General features: G+C 45.1%; 1 long non-coding RNA gene across 1 annotated transcript in view; it reads left to right on the top strand.

Moving 5' to 3' along the window:
• Nucleotides 1-1,130: 1,130 nt before the first annotated feature.
• The window catches only part of LOC133067173 (uncharacterized), a 32,768-nt gene continuing 15,677 nt past the window's right edge, over nucleotides 1,131-18,221 (top strand). Inside the window, exons 1-5 of the long non-coding RNA XR_009695215.1 lie at nucleotides 1,131-1,208; nucleotides 8,327-8,378; nucleotides 13,627-13,685; nucleotides 14,936-15,066; nucleotides 16,738-16,907. This is a non-coding gene — a long non-coding RNA (uncharacterized LOC133067173). The remainder of the gene's footprint in view (nucleotides 1,209-8,326; nucleotides 8,379-13,626; nucleotides 13,686-14,935; nucleotides 15,067-16,737; nucleotides 16,908-18,221) is intronic.

Here is an 18,221-nt window from a genome sequence, read left to right as displayed (position 1 = left end):
GCAAAGTAATGTCTCTGCTTTTTAATATGCTGTCTAGATTGGTCATAACTTTCCTTCCAAGGAGCAAGTGTCTTTTAATTTCATGGCTGCAGTCACCATCAGCAGTGATTTGGGAGCCCCCCAAAATAAAGTCTGTCACTGTTTCCATTGTTTCCCCATCTATTTGCCATGAAGTGATGGGACCAGATGCCATGATCTTAGTTTTCTGAATGTTGAGCTTTAAGCCAACTTTTTCACTCTCCTGTTCCCTACCTGCTGGCAACTCAGCTTCTCCCCTGGGGCTGGCATTAGCATCGTGTTCCCAGAGACAATTCATATTTATGTTTTATGTTCCCTTGTTGACTTCAGTCCGGCCACTTGTTTTTTTTAAAAAGACACCAATGTGTGCTTATTTTTCAGGCTCAGCGACTTCTGGGGAGGAGTCCTGAAGCTGCTGAGTGCCCTGAGGTTTGAGGCATCTCCCTGGCATTGAATTACAATGCCTGGACCGCGTTCCCACTGACCTGACTTCACCCTGCTGGCCTTGGGAAAGCCCTGAGTCACGAAGAATCACGGGAGCTTCCCTTGTGAAGGGATTCCTGGAGGGAGGGGTGGAGCTCTAACTGTGAGACTGGAATCCTGGATTATGCAAGGGCGGGAATGCAGGGGGAAGGGGTGCTTAATCCACGTCCAAGGGACTAAGATTCATTCCTTCATTCGTTCGTTCTCGCCTTCTCTCACTCACTCTTGAGGCATTAACCTAATTAGAAATTTGTTCTACTAATGGTAATATATTGCAAAGTGAGTCCATGTGGCTTTTAAGGAAAATCGTTTCACAGCGATGACTCTGTCCATGTTGTGATAAATTGTTGGCGAAAAGGGTCCCAATTCTTTCCCTCCCTGCATCCGTATATAGAATTAAATATGGCTTTGCATTTTTCTCCTTGAATAGAGGAATCTTTTTTTTTTTTTTTTGCCCTTGAATCTGGACAGGTTCTGCCACTTCCTTTGACTTAGAATGTGGCAGAAACGATATCGCCAGTTCAGAGCTAGGCCTCCAGAGTTCCTGGACAATTCTGCTCTCTTTCAGAACCCTGCCACCTTGGAGACAAGCCCAGGACAGTATTAATCTCTGGCAGAAGAATAGAGGCCACATGGAGGAATCAAGTGCTGTTTGTCCCAGCTCGAGGCCATCATAGATCATCTTTCAACTGCTGACCCCCAGACACGTGAGAATCCAGCCGTGATAGGAGAGCTGCCTCCCCAACTGAGGGGGCTGCAGTGCATGTGTGAGGCCAGCTGACTCGTAGGCTTGTAGCCAATAATCAGCGCTTACTGTTTTGAGCCACTAGCTTTCAGGATGGTTTGTTACACAGCAATCGTGATAAATGCAGTTTTATCAATGAGTAGGCAAGGCAGAATCTGTCCACCAAGCCTGGAAGAATTTCTTGTTACCAGGAGTTTCAATGATATCCATTAGCCTGGGACATGGGATGGAAAGGAAGTTGTGGCATGATTCCTGAGAAACCAGCCCACTTTGGATAGTTAGAACAGGGCTGCTACTCACCGTGGCCAGACTTTTAGGAGGGGTAGAGTTACTATAACTGACATACCATACAATGCTGCCTAATGCTGTTTGCTGGCCAGGTATTCAACAGACGCATCTTCAGTCTTATTGGCAGCACCCCCGCCCCATCCCCTTACTGCCCATCTCTGGGGTCTGTGGGCCTGGGCCTGGCAACCACCTAGGAGAAGGATTCATAGTTGCTGGTGGGGAGGAGGGGCTCCAGTGCTTCAGGGCCAGGAGGCCTGCCTAAAGGATGGAGCTGCAGGTGGGGTGGCTCCTACCTCTGCTCAGGAGCTTGTCACGGCTCCTAGGGGGTGAAGGGGCTCTGTGGCCCTCCCCGAGGGGAATGAGCTGTCACTCCTGCTGCTGGGACCGTGGCTCTAACCCAGGCCCAGGCAGAAAGGAGGCAGGGCCCTTGACAACTTGGGGCGTGAGGTGAGCCGCAGGATTCCTGCTTTCTCAAAGCCCTGCTGAGGCCCTGCTCTTCTCTGCGCCATGTCTGGAATTCTCCCCATGAGAGTCGTAAGCTGACCTCTTAAAATGGTCACCATGCACTCATTTTCTTTCTTTTATTTATTTATTTATTTATTTTTTTTTCAGTGGGTTTTGTCATACATTGACATGAATCAGCAATAGATTTACACATATTCCCCATCCTGATCCCCCCTCCCACCTCCCTCTCCACCCGATTCCTCTGGGTCTTCCCAGTGCACCAGGCCCGAGCACTTGTCTCATGCATCCCACCTGGGCTGGTGACCTGTTTCACCATAGATAATATACATGCTGTTCTTTCACAACATCCCACCCTCACCTTTTCCCACAGAGTTCAAAAGTCTGTTCTGTATTTCTGTGTCTCTTTTTCTGTTTTGCATAAAGGGTTGTCTTTACCATCTTTCTAAATTCCATATATATGTGTTAGTATGCTGTAATGTTCTTTATCTTTCTGGCTTACTTCACTCTGTATAATGGGCTCCAGTTTCATCCATCTCATTAGAACTGGTTCAAATGAATTCTTTTTAATGGCTGAGTAATATTCCATGGTGTATATGTACCACAGCTTCCTTATCCATTCATCTGCTGATGGGCATCTAGGTTGCTTCCATGTCCTGGCTATTATAAACAGTGCTGCGATGAACATTGGGGTGCATGTGTCTCTTTCAGATCTGGTTTCCTCAGTGTGTATGCCCAGCAGTGGGATTGCTAGGTCATATGGCAGTTCTATTTCCAGTTTTTTAAGAAATCTCCACACTGTTCTCCATAGCGGCTGTACTAGTTTGCATTCCCACCAACAGTGTAAGAGGGTTCCCTTTTCTCCACACTCTCTCCAGCATTTATTGCTTGTAGACTTTTGGATAGCAGCCATCCTGACTGGCGTGTAATGGTACCTCATTGTGGTTTTGATTTCATGCACTCATTTTCTCATTTTGTTTTCCTCACACATGTGATGCATGTGACAACGTTCTCAGTTTTTCAGAGGACATTGAGGACAGGCAAGGTGACTAAGCTGCCCCAGGTCGAGCTGTTCCTAAGTGACAGAGCTGGGGTCTGAACCCAACTTGCCCGGTTTGCAGGGCACAGAGATCACCCACCATGCTACACCAGCTTCAACAACAGGTGCTGCCTTCAGAGGGCCACTGTGAACCATAACCAGAGGGAGGGAGTGGGAGCCGAGCTGTATCAAGGGGAACAAGTCAGTGTCACCTCAAAGGAGAGGAGGCAGCACCCAGGAGCCCTCAGTTGTCTAGGGCTGGGGGTGGGAGCACAGAGTGGGTCTGAGCCCAGGTGCTCCCTCAACTCCCATGATGCTATGCACACCTCATTCTACTGGGTGTCCCACCACGAGCCCACCGGTGACTTTCTAACCTCCTGGGGGACCCCGTGGGCCTCTTGAGATGGGGTTTACAGGATTTTTATTGCCCACGGTGGGGAGGACTCAGTGACTACAGGTCCATAGCAGGCCTGGCTCTGGGTGAAGCTTGGCAGGGTGGCTGGGCCCACCATCAGGAAGACAGACCTGGATTTGCCTAAAGTGGAGCTCCGGAGTGGCTGAACCCTCACCATTGTTAAGAGAAATACAGGGCTTCCCTGGTGGTCCAGTGGATAAGAACCTGCCTGCCAGTGCAGGGCACTCAGGTTTGATGCCTGGTCCAGAAAGATCCCACATGCCACGGGGCAACTAAGGCCATGTGCCACAACTACTGAGCCCGCACTCTGAAGCCCGCATGCCCTAGAGCCCCCATGCTCCACAAGGAGAGAAGCTGCAAGGAGAATCTGCCCACCGCAACTAGAGAAAGCCCAGGTGCAGCAACGAAGACCCAGGGCAGCCAAGAAACAAAAAAAAGTAACTCAAAGCCTCTAAGTAGAAGAGATCATTCTCAGAGTTCAGAGTAAGGAGAGCCCTTACAGAGAGAAGGTCATAGAGGAGGAGAGTTGATACCAACTTTGAGATGAGGGAAGAGCTGCTGGTCCAATCAGAGCCTAAATCAGAAACTCATAGGACTCATAGGATGGAGCCCAAGAATTCCTACATATTTCTAGGAAAAAAATACCCCCAGTGGATTTTTAAAAATTTAACAATGTGTGTGTGTGTATGTATGTGGTAAAGTTTGGACCATTTATAATGTCTGTATTGAATTTGTTACAATATTGTTTTATGTACTTTGGCCTTGAGGCATGTGGCATCTTAGCTCCCTAACTAGGGATTGAACCTGCACTCTCTGTGTTGGAAGGTGGAGTCCTAACCACTGGACCACCAGGGAAGCCCTCCAGTGGATTTTGATTCTCAATCAGGTTAGGGAACTCCAGGGCTCTACCCACCCTGGGTCACACACAGGTGACACCAACAGGCAAACGGTTCTTAAAGTAGCACTCGAGGATCACTATCTATGACTGTTCTTTTAGTATACTTACTCTGGGTATGTATTTTTTTTTTTTAATTTGGGGGCACTCTGAGTCAACTAATTTTTGAATCTTTGAAAACCAGACGGAGAACAATGAACGTGAACTTACAGGGGGTAAACTGAACAGCATGCCATCTGTAGCAACATCAGCATATATTCCCCAAATGGCATCGGGCTGCCAAGACAACTCTCCAAGCCTTCACTCTCTGCTTCCATAGAGCAAGGGCCCTGGAGAGGTTCAATTATCTCCACATGTGTGCTCTTAGAGAGCCTGGCAAGAGAAGGGACTGGAATGCTCAATAGTAAAGTTCCCAGAGCTTTGAATAAAGGGAAGGGCAGGTGAATAAGAGCTCAGCTTGCATTCCTGTTATAGATTTGATTGCTAATAATTAGCCAATGATTCAGTTGTGATACTTACATTATTGACCTAATTGAAAAATAACTGGTGGACAGCATCCTTTTAGGGACACGTATTGCATATGAATATCCACTCATTCGTTTCTGACAAATATTTGTCTGCCACGTGCAAAATACTGGACAAGCCATCTGGCTCCTACTGTCCAATTGCTTATAGAAAAGAAGGTGTGATGTCAGAGAGGAGATACTAAGATATTGTTTAGGGAAAATAAGGATGCTTTTAGGGAAGAGATGAATTTGAGAGGAGCTTTGAGAAACAGGTTGGATTTGTAGAAGTGTAGCTTAATGGCGGGGCTTCCCAGGTGGCTTGGTAAAGAATCTGCCTGCCGATTCAGGAGATGCAGGTTTGATTCTTGGGTCAGGACGATCCCTTGGAGAAGGAAATGGCTACCCACTGCAGTATTCTTGCCTGGAGAATCCCATGGACAGAGGAGCATGGTGGGCTACAGTTCATGAGGTTGCAAAGAGCTGGACATGACTTAGTGACTGAGTGCGCTCGCATGCACACACACACACACACACACACACACACACACACACACACACAGCTTAATGGCAATGGGGAAGAGAAATGACAGTATGAATAAAGCTCAGGGGTAGGTGGTTAGACAGTAGGTTTGAGGAACAGCACAGTGACTTGTTTTTATTTTAACCAAGAGATTGGAGAGCTCTAATGTTAATAAGATGAAAGGTGGGCCAAAGGATGGGAGGCATAGAAGTGGGTTGGCCCATAGGAGGCATGGGTGTCCCATTGTCCAATTCCAGTGCTCATGAAAGACATGACCAACTGATCCTGAGCATCTTTTCCATTAACTCTGGATACAGCTTTAGAGTTTTTTCCACACTGTGCTCTACTTGTGTGTGCATGCTAAGTCATTTCAGTCATGTCTGACTGTTTGTGACCCCAGGGACTGTAGACTGCCTGGCTCCTCTGTCCATGGGATCCTCCAGGCAAGAACACTGGAGTGGGTTGCCATACCCTCCTCCAGGGGATCTTCCCAACACAGGGATCAAACCTGTGTCTCTTATGTCTCCTGCATTAGGAGGCAGGTTCTTTACCACTGGTACCAGTGGTAAAGCCCTATTCAGTCAACCCCAATCAGTTGCAGTTGGCTCATGAAGAAAAATTCATTCCATGCCCCTCTTTGTCTTTTGAAGGTCAAGGAATTCTCATTTTATTCTGGAGAAACTGACTGGGGGGGGGGGGGAACAACCTTTCCTCCCCTTCTCTCCCTGCTCCCCCAATTGAAGGGGTGATGTAGTCAAACACAATGTTTTGAATGATTAATCTGACAACAGAGTCTGGAAAGGGGGGATGGGGGCAAGGAGTAGCTAAGGCTGGGAGGCCCATCAGGAGGTTGTTGCAATAGTTGAGTAAGGAGGGACCATCATGATTAGAGAAGTGGCAGGGATGAGGGGAGCAGAAGCAGGAGAATAGAACTGGCATAACTGGGAAGCTCATGAATATTGGGGGCTGGGAGGGAAGAGACTGGAGGACTCCAATTTACAGTTCAGAGTACATCAGTCAACTTTGCCAACAAAGGTCCGTCTAGTCAAAACTATGGTTTTTCTAGTAGTCATGTATGGATGTGAGTTGGACTATAAAGAAAGCTGAGCGCCAAAGAATTGATGCTTTTGAACTGTGGAGCATCAGTGTTGGCGTTGGAGTTGAGACCCTTGAGAGTCCATTGGACTGTAAGGAGATCCAACCAGTCCATTCTAAAGGAAATCAGTCCTGAATATTCAATTGGAAGGACTGATGCTGAAGCTGAAACTCCAGTTCTTTGGCCACCTGATTCAAAGAACTGACTCATTGGAAAAGACCCTGATGCTGGGATATATTGAAGGCAGGAGAAGGGAATGACAGGAGATGACATTGTTGGATGGCACCACTGACTCAATGGACATGACTTTGAGCAAACTCTGGGAGTTGGTGACGGACAGGGAAGCCTGGCATGCTGTAGTCAATGGGGTCGCAAAGAGTTGGACACAAAGGAGTGACTGAACTGAACTCTAAAACAGCAATAAGGTATAAGGAAGGGATCTCAGAAGGGGCAGCAGGCTTCAGAAGTGTAGATGGTGAATGTTGTTCTGTATAATTGAGTTTGAGAAGCTGGCAACACTTCAGGAGAAGTTTGGAGGCATGGAACCAAGGTCAGGGGAAAAGAGGAGCTAGAATGTGCAGGCATTCTGGCATCATGTGTCTGCAGGTGATGGTTACAGATACAGGAGTTGATGAGATCATCAAGGGAATGGATGGAGAGGAAACAGAAGGAGGAGGGGAGCCAAGAGGAGAAGGCAGAAGACAATTGCAGCCTGTGTGTTGAAGCTATTACAGAACAAGCTGTGCTTGTATTTATTCTCCTAAGTCTAATGGTTTCCAGCCTATTCAACAAGATCCACTTTCATGTACTAAAACCCCTTGGTAAACACAGCCTCCCCACAACATCCCTAATCAGTCAGATTCAGGAAAAGACCTAAACACCAAACACAAGTTGATAGATGTCAATGGCTGGTCCCTGTGGACGCAGGATTTTGTTGCTATGCAGACACCAGGCATGGAAACCTATGTGGAGAGGGGCTAAGGGAACCCCTCCTGTATATAGGAACCCGGTGTTTTTTGCCTTAAAATGCTACCTAACTCACCCTTCATTCTGGATGAAGAGCAGGAAGGGTGTCCCAGGGCCAGTGGAGCCCCACTTCAAGGTCACAGCCTCTGTGTTTGGGCGGGAAAGTGGTTGGCTGCTGCTCCTTGCCAGATGACCAGATGGCTCTGAGCAACCAGAGGAGAGGGTGTAGGACAGAACTTTGGCACAAAGGGGGCTTGCTGACCCCTCAGTGGAGTATCCTCTTTGACTTGAGAACTGAAATGGGTGCACCAACCCTAAAACCTTAGTGGTCCCCAAGCTTCAGTTGCACAATGCCACATGTGTTTGGGCACCCCCTTAGCTCCCACCCAGTATATAACCAGTTGAAGAGCCTCACTGGATCCCAAATCAGGCTGTGAAGCAGGCAAACATTATGCAGAAATATATGCTGGGGGAGGACACTTTAATAAATGAGATAACTCCATAGAAATGCGTAGACATGGGTAAACTCATATTGACTTCTTGAATTTTCTTTAGAGCTCATTTTCCTGGCCGTTTCTGTTGCACCCCTCACCATCCAGACCCCTCTAGTCCTCCTGTGGGGAGCTTTCCCAGTGGGAGATCTCATCTGTCTGGCTCCTATGGCATCTACAGCTCTCTGCTCACTGCCCACCCTCCCCCAACTTGCTGTCATCCGTCCCTCCTCCTCCTCGTTCTTTTCTTCACAGGCTCTGCGTTGACCTTCCTCATGTTCCTCATCTTCTTGGCTGTCTCTCCCTCCTGCTGGGTGGGACTTCTGCCCTGTCTGGATTGGCTGTGGGGTGGCCACAATGGAGTGGCCTTTGTTTGACGGGAGTCCTCTGTTTTCTTGGCAGGTGACATTCCTGCCCTTGGATGGAGGGTCACAGCTGTTTCCTTGCCAGAGAGGTATTGACCACACTTATTTTGGCTGATGAAGCCTTTGCCTTTGTCTTTGAGTCAGTCACTGGCTTTGCCCTGTCATGAGAGGCAACATCGTCACTTCTCCCTGATATCAACCTAAAAAGTTAACAGTGACAATCATTTTTGTGATAATAGTAGTAGTAAGAACTTACACAGACTGTGCTTACTGCGTGTTTGGCACTGTTATGAGATCTTCACATGGAGAACTCACTTAATACTTAAAATAACCTTATAAAATTGAGGTAGGTAATATAACTATCCCCATTTCACAGATGGGAAAAACAGGATCAGAGACGCTAAATCACATGCTCAAGGTCCCTATGAAGCCTGAAACATGGTAAACTCTACAATAAGTACTAGCTGCTTATTTCTGTTTTTAATACACATCTGCCTCTGACAGTTGTGATCTGGGGAAATGTACCTCACTTTTTAAAGTCTCAGTTTCATCATCTATAAAATACAAATCATCTGAAATCTCCCTTCCAATTGTAATCTTCATGCTCTTTGTTCATCTTGTCCCTGCTTTTCTGTAGAATATAGACTGGACTTCCCTGGTAGCTCAGACGGCAAAGAATCTGTCTGCAATTCAGAAGACCTCGGTTTGTTTCCTGGGTTGGGACGATCCCCTGGAAAGGGAATGGCAACTCACTCCAGGATTCTTAACTAGAGAATTCCATGTACTGACCATGGGGTTGAAAAGAGTTGGAAACGACTGAATGAGTAACACTTTTCTGTAGAATGAGTCCTGTTTTCCCAGGGAGTCTATCTCTCTAGCTTTTCCTTGATTTTACAAAGAAATAATTGCTTGACTGCTCTGGGAGTTTCAAGAAAACAACTTGAAATAATGCCCAGGGGGGATTTTGTCATCTCTCCTTTCTCTCAGAAGTCACAGCTACCTCGGTTGTCTCTAAGAGCTTTCATTAAGCTGGCTTTGTGATACTAAATCAATGTTTTCTAACCTGAATTCCCTGTGGGAGCAGTGAGGGAAGAATCGTGAGAGGCTGGGGCAGTCCTCAATCACACTTCTCCTCTAGTTAGTTCTTGTTCCCCACTGAATTAAGCAGACCTTGCTACACCACCTTGAGATTTGGCCAGAACAAAGGTTAGAATCAAGGGCTCCCCCTTGGCCATCAAAAGATTTCCTTTCTTTGGAAGAATCACAGAGAAAGAGGGTGCATTGGTTTTGCTTCTTGATCTGTTGCCACTTATAGGTGATTGAAGTTCTGAGCTCTCAGTGCCTCAGAGAGATAGGCAAGCCCACAGGCTAGTGATGTGGGCTGAAGACCATGGTGCAGGCAGAGTGCCCTCTGATCGCATCTGGTAAAGTCTAGTAAAACAGCATCACAGGGATTCTGGAGTCTCTGGCCAAGGTGCTGAAGGACAGATTGTTAAGAGGGGAAAACTGTCTTCGAATTGTGTAAAGCACAGGGCAGTGCCCTTGCCAAAGCAACACTGTGGGGGCATGCTGGGTATTAATAGCAAGAGCTAACATTCATGGAGCACTTACAGTGCGCCAGCTGCTGTGCTAAGCACCATTTAATCCTCACGATGACCCTCTGAAGAAGATCTTATTATTATTATCACTGCCAACACTTTGACGAGGACAAAGACACTAAGAGAGGCTGAACCCCTTGCCCTGGTCACACAGCAGGACTAGGTTCTGATGCCAAAGCTCACATCCTTATCCTCTGCTCTACACTGCCTTCCTCCAGAGTCCTCAGTGCTAAGGACCCCCCAGTGCCGGTAAGGGGATCCGAGAGCAGCAGCTGAGAGGCTGCTATGGGCCCAACATCAGGCTGGGTTTGTATCCTACGGGAATTTTAAGACCCAGTCTGAGTTTTGGCACTGTGGATTCAGAAGGTCTGTTATCATTTATTTAGAGGGGGTGGGGTTGGGCCTGGGGCAAAGAATTCCTACTGATCTCAAAGAAGAATCAGGACACTGGAATCCAGATGTTCATATCCAAGGTGACCCACACCCGCCAGTTCAGTTCCTCAGTTATGTCTAACTCTTTGTGACCCCATGGACTGCAGAATGCCAGACTTCCCTGTCCATCACCAACTCCCAAAGCTTGCCCAAACTCATGTCCATCGAGTCGGTGATGCCATCCAACCATCTCATCCTCTGTCGTCCCCTTCTCCTCTTGCCTTCAATCTTTCCCAGCATCAGGGTCTTTTCCAATGAGTCAGTTCTTTGCATCAGGTGGCCAAAGTATTGGAGCTTCAGCTTCAGCATCAGTCCTTTCAATGAATATTCAGGACTGATTTCCTTTAGGATTGAGCGATTTGATCTCCTTGCAGTCCAAGTGACTCCCAAGAGTCTTCTCCAACACCACAGTTCAAAAGCATCAATTCTTCTGTGCTCAACTTTCTTTATAGTTCAACTCTCACATCCATACATGACTACTGGAAAAACCATAGCTTTGGCTAGACAGACCTTTGTCAGCAAAGGTCGCACACCCACCATATGTATGGTAATCCTTCTGGGTAGGTGGTCTGCTCAGGAGACCACCCAGCAGATCCAATTGTTGCTCAGGAGACATTTCTAGCCCTGAGCAGCTCTTTCCTTTGAAGGATCTTCCTGCCTGGTGCATTGGTTCTGGTCTTTGGAAGTCAGAGTGCCTTCATTCTTGATCTTTACTGGTGATGGTTCAAAACATTCTAACTTCACATTTTATTTTCCTGTACTCCTCCTTAGGCCCCCCCGCCCCCAACTTCCATTATCACAACACTGCTTTAGGAAAATCATGGTAGCATTTCTGAGGATTAGATATATTTTATACCATGATATTAAAATTTCTGCCTTCCAAAGAATTGGAAGGAGAAAAGCATTAGGAGGCAGGAAGCTGGAAGCCAGGCTCAGGGCAAGTTGCCCACTGAATAAGAGAAATAGAGATGGCCCAACCCACACAGTGGATGAAGCTCAGCATATACTCCTGCCTGGATTGGGATGGAGAGACAATTAAGACCCCTGGCTGGAGAGTCTGGGAGAAAGGAGTGGGAGCGGGCTCAGGATAATGATGACCAGGAGGGGAGATAAAACAGTTCCCTACAGGGGTGCACTTTCTGGGCCATTTTAAGTGAAGAGCTTCCTGCAACTGAGGGTTCACTCCTGAGAAGCCCTCAGAAGAAACTTCGCTGATTTACAGCAACCACTGTCTAGACTTGAGGCATGCAGGAAACTAGAACAGAAGCTGAGATAGACATGGTTGGTGCCGACTTCTCTGTGGGTCACCTTCACGTCACTTCTAAGCATTCTACCCTAAGGGAGTCCAGGCAATGCTTTTCAACTCTCCTATTGTTGATAAATAAGTTACCTCTGGGAAAGTGATTGCTGACTTAGAAATCTGGACTTCCAGATCTCATTAGAGATATTTGAACTATTTTCATATTTCATAAAGTTTTTAGGAAGTTGTACGTTTACATAGATAATAATGCTTGTGCTAACAAAAATGTTCAGTTCCTTTGCCTTTGGGCTTGTTGTTCAGTCACTCAGTCGTTTCCAACGCTTTGTGACCCCAAGGACTGCAGCACTCCTGGCTTCCCTGTCCTTCACCATCTCCTGGAGCTTGCTCAAACTCATGTCCATTGAGTCAGTGATGCCATCCAACCATCTTGTCTTCTGTCGTCCCCTTCACCTCCTAGCCTTTGGGCTAGAACTATATTATTAGTTTGGTGTGGCAACACTGGTTATCGTCATTCTAACAGGAAAAGTTGATTGGCAGATATCTATAGAAATCTGGACTTCCAGATCTCATTAGAGATATTTGAACTATTTTCATATTTCATAAAGTTTTTAGGAAGTTGTACGTTTACATAGATAATAATGCTTGTGCTAACAAAAATGTTCAGTTCCTTTGCCTTTGGGCTTGTTGTTCAGTCACTCAGTCGTTTCCAACGCTTTGTGACCCCAAGGACTGCAGCACTCCTGGCTTCCCTGTCCTTCACCATCTCCTGGAGCTTGCTCAAACTCATGTCCATTGAGTCAGTGATGCCATCCAACCATCTTGTCTTCTGTCGTCCCCTTCACCTCCTAGCCTTTGGGCTAGAACTATATTATTAGTTTGGTGTGGCAACACTGGTTATCGTCATTCTAACAGGAAAAGTTGATTGGCAGATATCTATATTATGAATAAATAATGAGCCTGGAAAATAATTATACCTTCTTATTTGTCATTTACACCCTGTCCTGTTACACAGAAGGTTGGAGGTGGCTGAATTACTGCTTGATTTTTTAAATTATAAAATATCTTTCATAACATTGAGTCTGCCTAGGAAAAACCTAATGAAAGCCATGTGAGGGAATGAAGGATTGGGGGGTTCTCTCTTGGCCTTACCTCTTATCTCAAAGTTAGGTGGCAGCTGAGGGTCAAGAGAGGACACCTTGATGCCCCTTAGTAAGGGGGTCAGCCTCACAGATACCATCCTACTTGGGATGAAGACAACTTTTTTCTACTTTCTGATAACGTCATCTGTATGCTTTTGTTCACCTGGGTTCTTGAATTATCCAGCTATTCAAATTCTCAAGGACTGACTTAACTCCCAACCGCTTTCTGAAACTATATCTTGTAGACCAGAATCATTATTTGCTTCACTGAATGACAAAGGTCCTTTCTTCTTTACCCCGTTTAGCAGGTAATTAGGCATTGCCTTAGTGTCTTTGCTATGTGCTCCCCTATTATACATCTCTCCTGGGGCCCTTTGTAGGCTCCTCTCAAATCTTTAGTAGCAAAAGATGTGATACAGTGCCGTGAGGACTTTATCATTCTCTGTGTGTGTGCACGCGTGTGTTTAGCCACTCAGTTGTGTCCAACTCTTTGTGATCCCATGGACTGTAGCCCGCCAGGCTCCTCTGTCCATGGGATTGCCCAGGCAAGAATACTGGAACGGCTTGCCATTTCTTATTCCAGGGGATCTTCCTGACCCATGGATCGAAACCAAGTCTTCTGCATCTCCTGCATTGGCAGGCAGATTCTTTACCACTAGAGCCACCTTATTATTCCATAACCTTTAGCATTTCTAAATGCGTTAGCCATCATCACCACACACAATCCTCATCACATCAGTCAGGTGAGGTAAGTGAAAGATGTTAACACCCTCATTCTACAGACAAAGAAACAAAAGCTCAGGGAGTTAAGGCGACCCAGAGTCACCCCGTGGATGAGTGGAGGATCTGGAACATGAACCAGTGATGTCTGATTTTCATTCCATTGTACCATATGTCTTCTTTCTAGATATTCAGTTTCAAGTGCAGTGGCTTTTAAATTATATCACCTTCCTGGGCAGTACTGCAGTAAGTATTTCTCAGAGGATTTGAGCGAGTTCCTATAATCCCTGTTGAGTGGATATGGGGCTAACCCTGGTAACAGTTAAGGTTGTGCTACAGGCTTGTTTGCTTAGTTGGTTTCTTTATTTTTCCATCTGATATTGGACAAGTCAAGCACTAGGAAAGCCCTGTGATGAAACTTATCTGTTCTGCCAAGAAGATTGAAAAAATAATAACCACTTGGGTAAATGAAGCTACCCAGTAAACAAGGAGAATCAAAGATCCTCAAATAGAAGCCGGCTCCTTTTGTCTCATGCATCCCAGCTGCTTTTTCTAGTTTGTTGGTTTCTCTGTCCTTTGTTTTCTAGTTTTCATTACCCCACTGCTCACTGTAGATTCTAGTTCTGGGTTCATTAAAGAGGGTCACTTCACCCCAAAGCCTCACTTCCCTTCTCAGTTGGGACACAGGGCTGACCTGGAAGGAGGGAATCGACATGTGTCCTCTGATGCCTGCAAACACAAGCTCTGCCAAGCCCAGATCAGAAGCCCACCTCGCCAGGCAACAGAAGGATTTTAGCCGTTCCTGTGGTCTGGCTGCCAAGTCTCCGTCCCAGGCTCCCGACAAACGGCACTCTCCTGGGAGGCTGAGGAAAGGGTTGCTTCATTGCGAGGCAGCCAAGTGGAGAGATGGTGGGACGCATCTGCTTCAAAATGCCTTCTCATGGCAAATAACATTTGCACGATTATGCCTGCAAATATCACCATGGCATTTGCTAAGTTAAACACATGCTCTTGCTTGCCTGACCTTCACCTTATTCCAGACCCAAGATGATTCTGAGTCTGGGAGCTCCACACTGAGGAGGGACTCTCCCCTCAGCTCTGCCCTCTGAGGGTGAGATGCTTCCTTCTTGACCTGGGGGAACACGTCTCTTAACACAGAGAATCCAGACATTAAACTAATTCTGATCTGGTGGTCTGTGACATGGAGACAATGATAGTGAGTCCTTACACTTTCTATTTTTTGCCTACAACACATGAGATGATAGACCTTGTCCATCTATTTTTCATTGTACTGTCTTTTGTCTTGATATTTTCATATAAGTGTATTGTCTTTCCCAAAGGTGATAAGCTGCTGGTGGAGGGAGACTGTATTTTTTACTGCGCTGAGTCATCCATGCATGTTGATGGGCTACGTTTAGGCGAAAGTGCAGATACATTTGTATAAGATCATATGGTCATAGGGACTTCCCTGTTAAGACTCTATGCTTCCAATGCAGGGGGCCCAGCTTTGATCCCTGCTCAGGGAACTAGATCCCACATGCTGCAATGAAGAGTTTGCATGCCATCACTAAAGATCCTGGATGCTGCAACAGAGCTGGAAGAACCTGTGTGCCACACCTAAGACGAGGTGCAGCCAAATAAATAAATTTTGGGAAAAGTCATATGGGTGTAAAGAAGCATATGGATGGGTATATATTAGGTTGTTAACACAGGTTATGTGGGTGAGGCATGGGTATATGGATGAAGAAAAGAATGGGAGGATGGTTAACAAAGAAAAAGGACAAAAAAGACTACACTTTAAGAAAGAAGACATTCCTAGTATATCAGTTCAACTCTGGGGGCAAAAGAAAGCAAAGAGGATGAACTAGCAAATCACATTTATGCATTTATGTAAAAATTGACATATATATGTCAAATTAACAGACAGAACAAGTAAGGTAGATAAAAATAGTACTGTGCCCATACAGACATTCAACAATGTCTGTATGGGTGAATACATTCACAAAAAAATATCTGGTGAATGAATGAACACTGGATAGTCTGTTGGATGTGATAGTTTTGTAGACTGGGATTTTCGAGGACAGATTTATTGACTAATATCACCATGACCCAGCAGTGCTTGCAGTGTGTTGTCATAGTTGGAACCACTTACGTTCTCTGGTTCAGGGGTGAAACGACCTGCCTCGGAGAGTCCCAGTTTACTCTGGTCACCCTGTTCACTGACCGTCTGGAGTGATTGATCTAAGTGGAAATGACAGGCTCCAGCCTGGGATTGGAAACTAGCATTGGTGGGGGGAGGGGTTGGACTTTGGAATCTGCATTGTTATGCTCATTACAGCTTCAGAACTGTTGCTCTAGGCATTGTTAGCTGCCAAAGTGATGTACTGCTTTTATAATTAACTATTCTTCAAACAAAGCAAACCAAAGAGAGATTTATTATTTGCTACATATAAAAAATATCATGCCTCAGTGTCTGACCTTCTTTCACTTTATTGCCAAAATTCATGTGAACTTTGTAATGTATACACAGAACTTGCAATTAAGCTGTTCCTTGAACTGGAAACACCTTAGTACCTTTTCTCGTCCTAGCTTTGTGCAGGAGCTGACTTGTCTAGGCAAAAGAATCTTAGGTCTTTTGTCATCCCAAAGCAAGTTTCTGAGAAAAAAATGCAATATATCAAATATTAAAAATAAATTGGAGGATAGCCCTCCATGCTCTTACCTCTCAGCTTCACACAGTTGTAACATTTTGTTATACTTTCTTTGAATATACATTTTCATAAATAAAACATTCCAGAAAAACATTGTGTAGACTTCTGTGGCCCATCCTTCCTTCCCCCTTCCCAAAGGTAACTGTGGAACTGAATTTAGTGATTTTGTTCCCATAAATATTTGTGTGTGACTGTATAATGTATTCATACACAATTTGGTTTGACATTTTAAACTTTATATAAATGGCATCATAGGGTGAGCATTTCTTTGCTAATAGATATGTTTTGCTCAATGATTTGCCATGTAGACATATGCAGCTCCAGCTCACTCAGCTGCCATATAGTGTGGTCTGGTGTGGTATAGCACCGTGTCATGGAGAATGGTGGTATATAACAGGGTTACTAGTACGGTATTAATAGGTTGCTATTGTATGAATGTAGACCCACTTTTACCTTTTCTTCCCCTCCAAAAGGACATTTAAGCTGTTTTCCTTTTTTTTTTTTTTTTTTTTTTTAACAATTACAGACAATGTTGAAGTGAACTTTTCTGGTGAATTTCTCCTGCTGTGTGGTTTTTCTACATCTAGGACTGGACCTGTGGGTTGCCGTGTGTGTACATCTGCAGCTTTGATAGATCTTGCCAAATTATTCTGCAAAGAGATTGCACCAATTCCCATATCCACTTCTTGAATATTCCAGCAAGTTTTCCTTTCTGAGGGCTCAAATTGAAGAACAGAAAAGAGAAATACAATCCAAAGTAAGAAAACAGCTTTGAGAATGCATTTAATGATCAGTGGAACTTACCTCAGGCTTATTTTTCCATCCAGGGGCGTTTCTTCCATGGACCACATCCCTTCAAATATAATCAGTGCATATTGGCTAAGCTCTGGTGACCAGGCATTCGGGATTCAAAGCTATACATGCAAGAAGACTTATTTTCTGAGAGTCTAAAGATTAACTGAGGAGCTAACACAAACTGTAGGCTAAAGTTAACTATTTAAATAACAATTTAACAGTAAGAAAGAAAAGATCTCACTGGATAATGCTGATTCATCATTGAATCAATTGTGCCTGCATTAATTCTCCAGGAGTTCCTAAGACAGGGAAGTCAGAGCTTCTGCTATTCTAATTTGGTTTCCTAGCAACCACCACTAGATGCGAATCACCTAACTGCTTTTTTTTGTAGCAGACTTGACTTCTTTAGAAAAGATGAGTAAATAAACACTTAAGGTAAAATTTCACAGCATAAAATTATATTTGAAACATGACTTCTGAACAAAGATCTGAAGTAGTTTCCTTTCACAGAACCTAACAAATGTGGATGTGTGGAAATGCAAGTAGCATCAGATTTTATATGTCTTTTCCTAGGAGTTGGAGTTGGACAGTGATGAGTGAAGAGACAAAAGACAAACTCAGGGAGAGAGAGGGGGGCAACAGAACCCTACACTTGAAGAACGAAATTGAGCAATTTCCCAGCCACACCTGGCCCAGAAAGTTTTAGGGTTCTTAACTCAGAGGTGGGCAGATGAGTTATCTGAGCTTCAACCCTGCAGACTTGCTCCACTTCACCAGAGTCTACTTTGTCTCTGGAGATTAGTTCCAGGAGACTTGCATTCTGTATTTCCTGACATAGAAAAAAAAAAATTGATTGTTTCTATTTCTCTTACCACTTCTTTCCGCCTCACCAAGCAACTGTCTGATTGGAAGGGGTAAAAGCTTGCAGTGTATTCCCAGGGAGAAGGTGCAAGGAGGGGGCTTGTTTATGCATCTTGACTTTACTAAGCACTGGTTGCCACAGCCCCACTGAACTTGACAGAGGAAACCCTGTCATCACTGAAGGACAGGTCTCCAAAGCAAACTCTGTCAGCTAGGACCACATCAAAAGGACATTTCTTGGGTCTTTAAATAGAAATGGAGACTCACAGGATTCTAGAGCTGGAAGAGACTCTTCCAGATCAAAAATATGGAACAGTGTTAACCAAAATTTAAAAAATGAAGACCTGATTGAAATAAAAAGGTGTTTATTTGGGGTTTGTTAGGACTGTAGCCTTCAAGACACAGATTTAAAAGA

This window comes from Dama dama, chromosome 12 (assembly GCF_033118175.1).
Source record: "Dama dama isolate Ldn47 chromosome 12, ASM3311817v1, whole genome shotgun sequence".
Taxonomy (NCBI): domain Eukaryota; kingdom Metazoa; phylum Chordata; class Mammalia; order Artiodactyla; family Cervidae; genus Dama; species Dama dama.
This window is presented reverse-complemented; position numbering and strand designations above follow the sequence as displayed.